A 9683-nucleotide genomic window follows, 5' to 3' on the forward strand; every position below is an offset into this window, starting at 1 on the left:
ATTTTCTCTCCACGTACAGCGTAGATAAACATACGTTGGAAGAAAAATATATCGAGGATTATTAATTTTTGTTTGGTTAAGATTGAAATCGAGTTGTGACGTGTTTTTTTTGTTTTTGTTTTTGTTTTTTTTCGTTCTTTCTTTTTCTTTTTTTCTCTCTCTCTCTCTCTCTCTCTCTCTCTCTCTCTCTCTCTCTCTCTATATATATATATATATATATATATATATATATATATATATGTATATATATATATATATATATATATAGATAGATAGATAGCTAGATAGATAGATTTATATATATAGATTTGTTTCTTTTTTTTCGTTCTTTGCTTTCTTTCTTCTTTTTTTCTCTTTTTAATACTTCTATGTGGCCTACTCCTACATCCCTACATTTGTGAAGAAGTAATAGGCAGTTAATATTCTTGAAATCAACATCGGAGAGTCTTAAATGCAGAATTAAGTGTTGAATGGATTTTATTCCCGATCCCAAAAACTTTTTTTTTTCTTTCTTTTTTTTAAGTTTGACCGATTTTGGAATTCTTTTAAGAGTACTTGATTGACTGACTCGTAAGGCTAATCACTCAATTGTGCATGAGAAGTTTATCAAATATAGACAATTTCCACATAATTCATCAATTCTCACCTGCGTTGCGATTACCTTAATTTCAATCATCATAATCAGTCTCTACCCTTGACCTGGAGCTCTCCCCCCCCCTCCCCCCTAAGAGAACCCTTAGTTTATATTGTTCTTTATCTTAATCCAATCCCACATTCTTTTTTTAGTTAAGATATGTCTTTCATGTTTTCAGTGTCATTGATTTTTGTATCCTTCAAATTTGTGTTAAAAATTTGCATCTCAATGACAGTATTAAACAGTTTGCTATTTGATTACTATCGGTTTCAACACCGTACCTGTCAATCTTACGGCGCGGATTCGAGTCCCGGTCAGGGAGGTAAAATTTGTATATCTATATTAAATGCGTTACTGCATTCTATTATCTTTCTCACATATATATATATAACCTCGGTAACCTGATTTGGGACTTGAATTTGTGATTCCGTTGCTGTTGAGCGCCCGCGGGAATTGTCTGTAAAACTGTAAAACGCTATCACTGCTCTGCTTAGAGCACATAGGTAAATTCCATGACGTCTCATAAGGCGTCTGGTTAGACAGATCTTTTAGCGGGTCGAGTAGCCGATCGGTTCCAAAACCGTACCTGTCAATCTTACTCACATATATATGTATATGTATATATAGATATTTATACAGATATATATACATATATATATACATTTTCGCATATATATGTATATGGAGAGACACAGAGAGAGAAAGAAACACAGAGTCAACGTGAGGATTCTAAGACAAGTAAAGTCTATAAAAGTGAATTATTCATGACGAAATATTCTGCAAGTAAGTCTGTAACAAAAATTAAAAGCAGTAACATTTCTCAATTTTTTTCTAGCAAAGGAAGAATGAAAATAAATATCGAAAAAATTAGGATTCATCTGTCATATATTTTACCTTGGTCTTTTAACCTTTGCATATTGTTTGATTTAACTATGATTATAATTCAGATACATTTACCAAATCAATTTTGGAGAATTCGTTCTATATTTTGTTTTCATTGCCATTCCATGCAATTGAAGGGCATATGCTGAGTCACCTGCACGAATGGATTCCAAGAAACAGAAAATAAAACAGTGGCGTTGTTGCATTAATACATGACATTATTGTTTACATAAGAAATTTCAATATTCTATCGCCTTATCGGTCTAATATTCCACACTCTATATAATCTAATCTTCTATGCCCATCTATATATTTGTCGTATATATGTCAATTCCCTCATTCATTCCATTTGTCGCAGAAATTGTCTATCGTCCGTCCGTCCTTCTCTCCCGTTCTTGAAATTCTCGAAGTTTCTAGAACTTAACGGAGGATCCATGGCTGTGAAATAGGAAAATAAGTATATATTAATACTAAAAAAGGGGAAGGAAAAGAAAAATATGCGTACATGCGACCGACGATCGTTATATAAATGAACTGGAAAGGATAGTGTAAAAGGGTATCCTGATTGTGGTATCGCTCTTATGAATGATGTAAGTGCTTTTACTGGTATTCATTAGAGAAAGAGAGAGAATAAGAAGAATGAGAATAGATGAATATTGATCGCAATATCATTTGCTTAACTTCTATTATGTTACTGAATGGAATGAAACTGGAACAGATTGATGTCACATACGTTTTGTTGGCGTCATGACCCTTCGCGAACCTCTTCCTGAGGATGTGTTGAGGGCCAGAGTCCGGAAATACGTCTTCTGTGGCACTGCGCTTATTACTGTAGGGTGGAGAGTATTTTTCTTTATTTGGCTGTGTATCTAGGGTGTATGTTTGGTTATCAAGAGTGAGGGAAAGTTAGCAGAAGGGACGTAAGCTTTGTTTGGATTGTGTTTTTTATTTGCGTGCCATATATATATATATATATATATATATATATATATATATATATATATATATATATATATATGTATATATATATATATATGTGTGTGTGTGTGTGTGTGTGTGTGTGTGTGTATCATATGTGTATATATATATGTATAAATAGATGCATAGATACATAGATAGACATAGATATGCACACACACCAATACATACATACATATATATATATATATATATATATATATATATATATATACATATATATACATATACATATATGATTAGATCTACGTACCTCTCCGTAGTGTGACCATCTGCCTCAGCTGTACCAAATGCCACAAGAGTGACGAGGCTGAAAAGGAGGAGAAACTTTGCACAATTCATGACTGGGTGTGAGTGAGACTCTGACACACCTCAATCATCCTCGTGCAATATATACACGCATTGTTTAGCCGACGAGAAAGATTAGTTTTGCAACATACAGCTAAAACAGATGTAATGACACGTTAACCTTTACTGAATCATTACCTTGTTTATGAATTTTCGTTTCGACGCCCAAACGATGGTATTAATATTGAGTAATGATTGATATACCTCAATGATTGTAGTGGAATATCTGTGATGACATTGTGTCTCCCATCTGCATCTATGACTCAGCATAAAAAAAAACTCTTAAAAGATGAAGGATTATTGATTTTAGATATGTAGTTAAGTAGCATAGAGAGTGATATAGAGAGAGAAGGTGAGATTCAGAGAGAGAAAGAGAGTGATATATAGAAAGAAGGTGAGAGTCAGAGAGAAATATAGAGAGAAAGAGAGTGATATATAGAGAGAAGGTGAGTTAGAGAGACAAAGAGAATGATATAGAGAGAGAAGGTGAGAGTCAGAGAGAAATATAGAGAGAAAGAGAGTGATATATAGAGAGAAGGTGAGTTAGAGAGACAAAGAGAATGATATAGAGAGAGAAGGTGAGAGTCAGAGAGATATAGAGAGAGATATAGAGACACAAGGTGAGAGAGGGAGAGAGAGGGAGAAATAGAGAAAGAAGGTGAGAGTCACAGAGAGAAAGAGAGTGATATCTAGAGAAAAGGTGAGAGTGAGAGAGAGAAAGAGAGTGATATATAGAGAAGGTGAGAGTGAGAGAGAGAAAGAGAGTGATATATAAAGAGAAGGTGAGAGTCAGAGAGAGAGAAAGAGAGTGATATAGAGAGAGAAGGAGAGAGTCTTTTGAATTCTTCTATGTGGCCTACTCCTTCATCCCTACATTTGTCAAGAAGTAATAGGCAGTTAATATTCTTGAAATCAATATCGAAGTTTCTTAAATGCAGGATTAACTTAAGAAGTGTCTAAATCGATTTTATTCCCGATCCCCCCAAAAAAATTTTGTTTTTTTATTTGACCAATTTTGGAATTCTTTTAAGAGTATGTGACTGACTCGTAAGGCCGATCACTCAATTGTGCATGAGAAGTTTATCAAATATAGACAATTTCCACATAATTCCTTAATTCTCACCTGGATTGCGATTACCTTAATTTACATCATCAAAATCAGTCCCTCCCCTTGACCTGGAGCTAAACCCCCCCCCCTCCCCACTAAGAGATATTTGATTAACTCTAAGAACATCAAAATTGGCCCATTAATTCATGAGGTATGATATTTAGCTGCTTCAGGGGATACGAGTGGCGACCTTCTAGAATTTCTTGACCTCTTGACCAGCAGTAAAAGTTAATGATACTAACTGCCAAAGTAAAAGCAAAAAAGAAGAAGAAAAAAAAAGATATAAATATCATTATTATTGTACACATATATATATTACTGATTCCTTTTTCCCTACCACCATTACATTAGTGAAAATAGTAATGACAACAATAATTATCATAATCATTTTTTCCATTACATAAAAACAACACAATGATTGTTATACTGATTCAAATGATTATCTGTTCTGTCATTTGATAAACAGAGAAACAGGAATAGAATACATGATTAAATCTTTTAACATATCATTCAAGACAGAGCAAATTAGAAGGTGAATATACACACCTTTTACCGCCATTTTGAGTTAGCGATAACCCTGCATGTACATTAATATTGTCCTTGGTATCGTGTGTATAATTTGCCTCTGCGCCTATTTTGCTGAAAATATGCATAAATGTCAAAGGAAAGATCATGTAAATACATACATGCTTATGGTTATGAATTTCTAATTAGTGATAATGAGAGGATATTAGTTTTATTTGTTCGTTTAATCTTATTTACATATATACATATATACATATATAATCTATTTGTTCATGTCTTACAACTATTTTTTGGATATATAGCTTCGTAATTTACTGTATTTCAGTTAAAAAAGTGTTATAATTCACATCATGTGAATATAGACAATGCTACTCTTAACAAAGAATCATAATAAAAATATCGAAGAGTGAAAACAAATAAAAACATGTACACACAGAAAGAAAGCTAACTCCTACTAACCGATATATCAATCACACTAAACGTTCATTCATAAAGCAGAGACCAAACCTCACCTGCCCTTTTTTTTTTTTTTTTTTTTTTTTTTTTTTTTGTGGCTTTTACATCAATTGAGTCACACGCCACAAGAGCAGTGATGCCAGTGAGGAGAACCAGCACTGCAGTCTGCATGACGGTGTATGGCAATGCACAAGAACCATTTTCCGATTATGTATACAAGGAACCAAGTAATGAACCCTATGAGTGAAATAGGTTCGTTGACACGTTTAACTTTTTCGGTTAGCTTTTAGCTGTCCAGATATATGTTTGTGCATTATTGTTTTATTTATTTGTCGCTTTGTTTTGTCTACTTGTTCATTAGATTGCCTAGTTTGGTTGTTTTACATGAGTATTCAGTGCTTGACTTTGAGAATTCCTGAACACAGAGGCTGGTCAGGTCAGGTCGTATTAAACCATCCTTTTTGACAGATTGTAAAAATCTCCATAGGACTAAACAGAACTCTAATTTTCCAATCTCTGAATCCTTCTACATTCAACACGTTTCCCCGGACATGAATACCAATCCTTGCCTTCTTAAAAAAAATAAAAAAATAAAAATAAAAAATAAAAAAAAAATAAATAAAACAGAAGTATCTGATATACATCTTGTAGTTGGAAACCCTTAGCTTATACTGTTCTTTATCTTAATCCAATCCCACATTTTTTTTTTTTTTAAGATATACCTTTCATGTTTTCCGTGTCGTTGATTTTTGTATCCTTCAAATCTGTGTTTAAAATGCATCTTAATGACAGTATTAGATAGTTTGCTATTTGATAACTATTCCTTAAAGATTTTACTTAACTTTATGTCCAATCCAGGTGAGTATGTATTGCAGTTTGAAACGTTATTTTCATTATTGTTTGAATGATTTTTTTCTTTTGGTTCACGTTTTCTATTGCTTTAATCTTACAAAGTTTGGGTTATTAATCTAGTTTTTTAACTCTTTAGTCTTTGCTATTTGTTTAATTCACTTTTTATATTTGGTTTATTATACCGTAATTTATGATTGTCTTCATGTTGAGTTTGACTAATTCTTCACTTACTTGGATTAGTAAAAGAAAAATACAACATTGTTACCCTTTCCAACTTTATTATTAGCTTTTTCCCCCGTTTGTTTCTGTGTACAACTGTTTCTAATAAACTAATACAGTGAAATCTTTGTTTTGCCTCCTATTAATCGAATATTATATATATATATATATATATATATATATATATATATATATATATACATATACATATATATACATACATATATATGTATCTTTTTTTTTTTTTTCGGTTAGCTGTCCAGATAAATGTTTGTGCATTATTGTTTTATTTATTTACCGTTTTGTTTTGTCTCCTTGTTTATTAAATTGCCTAGTTTGGTTGTTTTACATGAGTATTCAGTGCTTGACTTTGAGAATTGCTGAACACAGAGGCTGGTCAGGTCAGGTCGTATTAAACCATCCTTTTTGTCAGATTGTAAAAATCTCCATAGGACTAAACAGAACTCTAATCTTCCAATCTTTGAATCCTTCTACATTCAACACGTTTCCCTGGGTATGAATACCAAACCTTGCCTTATTAAAAAATAATAATAATAATAAAAATAATAACAAAAGATCGTTGTAGTATCTGATATACAGCTTGTTGTGGTAAACCCTTAGCTTATACTGTTCATCTTAATCCAATCCCACATTCTTTTCTATTTAACATATGTCTTTCATGTTTTCAGTGCCATTATTTTTTGTATCCTTCAAATTTGTGTTAGAAATTTGCTTCACAATGACAGTATCAAACAGTTTGCTATTTGATTACTATTCCTTCAAGATTTTACTGAACTTTATGTCCATTCCAGCGAAGCATGTATTGCCTTTTGGAACATTATTTTCATTATTGTTTGGATAATTTTTTCTTTTGGTTCACGTTTTCTGTTGTTTTAATCTTACAAAGTTTTGGTTATCAATTTAGTCGTTAAGCTCTTTATTCTTTTCTATTGATTTAATTGACTTTTTATATTTGGTTTATTACACCGTAATTCATGATTGTCTTCATATTGAGTTTGACTAATTCTTCACTTACTTGGATTAATAAAAGAAAAATACAACATTGTTACCCTTTCCAATTTTATTATTAGCTTTTTGTCACATTTGTGTTTCTGTGTACAACTATTTCAAATAAACTAATACAGTGAAATCTTTATTTTATCTCCTGTTAATCGAATGTTATATATATATATATATATATATATATATATATATATATATATATATATATATATACATATATTCATATATATGTATATATATATATATATACATATATATATATATATTCATATATATGTATGAATATATGTATATGTATATATATATACATATATATATATATATATATATATATATATATATATATATATATATATATTCATATATATGAATATATATATATATATATTCATATATATGAATATATAATATACATATATATTTATATATATATATATATATATATATACATATATAAATATATATGTATATGTATGTATATATAAATATGTATATATATACGTACATATATATATATATATATATATATATATATATATATATATATATATATATATATATATATATATATGTATGTATATATATTCATATATATGTATATATATGTATATGTATATATATATACATACATATATATATACATATATAAATAGATACATATACAGTATATATAAATATCGAAATATATACATATATATACATATATTTATATATATATATATATATATATATAGATATATAGATATATAAATATATATATATATATATATATACATGTGTGTGTGTACTGCAAGCAAGTCTGTAACAAAAATTAAAAGCAGTAACGTTTTTCCAAAATTTTCAAGCAAATGAAGAATGAAAATAAGAATCGAAAAAATTTAGGATTCATCTTTCTTATATTTTACCTTGGTCTTTTAACCTTTGCATATTGTTTGATTTAGCTATGACTATAATTCAGACACATTTACAAAATCAATTTGAAGAATTCGTTCTATATTTCGTTTTCATAGCCATTCCATGCAATTGAAGGGGATATGTTGAGTCACCTGCACGAAAGGATTCCAAGAAACAGAAAATAAAACAGTGGCGTTGTGCATTAATACATGACATTATTGTTTACATAAGCAATTTCAATATTCTATCGCCTTATCGGTCTCATATCCCTCACTCTATATAATCTAATCTTCTATGCCCTTCTATATATTTGTCGTATATATGTCAATTCCCTCATTCATTCCATTTGTCGCAGAAATTGTCTATCGTCCGTCCGTCCTTCTCTCCCGTTCTTGAAATTCTCGAAGTTTCTAGAACTTAACGGAGGATCCATGGCTGTGAAATAGAAAAATAAGCATATATTAATACTAAAAAAGGGATAAAAAGGAAAAATATGTGTGCATACGACCGAAAAATGTTATATAAATGAGCTGAAAAGGATAATGTAAAAGGTATCCTGATTTTGGTATCGCTCTTATGAATGATATAAGTGCTTTTACTGGTATTCATTAGAGAAAGAGAGATAATAAGAAGAATGAGAATAGAAGAATATTGATTGCACTATCATTTGCTTAACTTCTATTATGTTACTGAATGGAATGAAACTGGAACAGATTGATGTCACATACGTTTTGTTGGCGTCATGACCCTTCGCGAACCTCTTCCTGAGGATGTGTTGAGGGAAAGAGTCCGGAAATACGTTTTCTGTGACGTCATGACCCTTCGCGAACCTCTTCCTGATGGTGTGTTGAGGGCCAGAGTCCGGAAATACGTCGTCTGTGGCACTGTGCTTATTACTGTAGGGTGGAGAGTATTTTTCTTTATATGGCTGTGTATCTAGGGTGTATGTTTGGTTATCAAGAGTGAGGGAAAGTTAGCAGAAGGGACGTAAGCTTTGTTTGGATTGTTTTTTTTTTTTTTTTTTTTTTTTTGCGTCCTTTGCATGCCTTGTGTGTATATATATATATATATATATATATATATATATATATATATATATATATATATATATATGTATAGATAGATAGATAGATATGCACACACACCAATACATACATATATATGTATATATATATACATACATACATATACATATGATTATATCTACGTACCTCTCCGTAGTGTGACCATCTGCCTCAGCTGTACCAAATGCCACAAGAGTGACGAGGCTGAAAAGGAGGAGAAACTTTGCACAATTCATGACTGGGTGTGAGTGAGACTCTGACACACCTCAATCATCCTCGTGCAATATATACACGCATTGTTTAGCCGACGAGAATGATTAGTTTTGCAACATACAGCTAAATCATTACCATGTTTATAAATTTTCGTTTCGACGCCCAAACGACGGTAGTAATATTGAGTAATGATTGATATACCTCAATGATTGTAGTGGAATATCTGTGATGACTTTGTGTCTCCCATCTGCATATATGACTCAGCAGAAAAAAAAAACTTAAGAGATGAAGATTTTTTTATTTTAAATATGTCGTTAACGAGCAGAAAGAGTGATATAGAGAGAGAAGGTGAGAGTGAGAGAGAGAAAGAGAGTGATATATAAAGAGAAACTGAGAGTCAGTGAGGGAAAGAGAATGATATAGAGAGAGAAGGTGAGAGAGGGAGAGAGAAAGAGAGTGATATAGAGAGAGAAGGTGAGAGAGAAAG

General features: G+C 31.0%; 2 long non-coding RNA genes across 2 annotated transcripts; both read right to left on the minus strand.

The window, feature by feature from the left end:
- Positions 1-1501: 1501 nt before the first annotated feature.
- Positions 1502-2888, minus strand: LOC147469836 (uncharacterized). Its single transcript, XR_015191879.1, has 3 exons — positions 2748-2888; positions 2250-2345; positions 1502-1954 (listed from the first exon to the last, which is right to left on the minus strand). It is a non-coding gene; the product is annotated as an uncharacterized LOC147469836 (long non-coding RNA).
- Positions 2889-8034: 5146 nt separating this feature from the next.
- LOC147469837 (uncharacterized) lies at positions 8035-9267 on the minus strand. The gene is made up of 3 exons (XR_015191880.1): positions 9131-9267; positions 8648-8815; positions 8035-8354 (listed from the first exon to the last, which is right to left on the minus strand). It is a non-coding gene; the product is annotated as an uncharacterized LOC147469837 (long non-coding RNA).
- Positions 9268-9683: the final 416 nt, after the last annotated feature.

The sequence above is a fragment of the Penaeus japonicus genome, unplaced genomic scaffold (assembly GCF_977035675.1).
Source record: "Penaeus japonicus unplaced genomic scaffold, GWHDUDI00000001_assembly GWHDUDI00000019, whole genome shotgun sequence".
Taxonomy (NCBI): domain Eukaryota; kingdom Metazoa; phylum Arthropoda; class Malacostraca; order Decapoda; family Penaeidae; genus Penaeus; species Penaeus japonicus.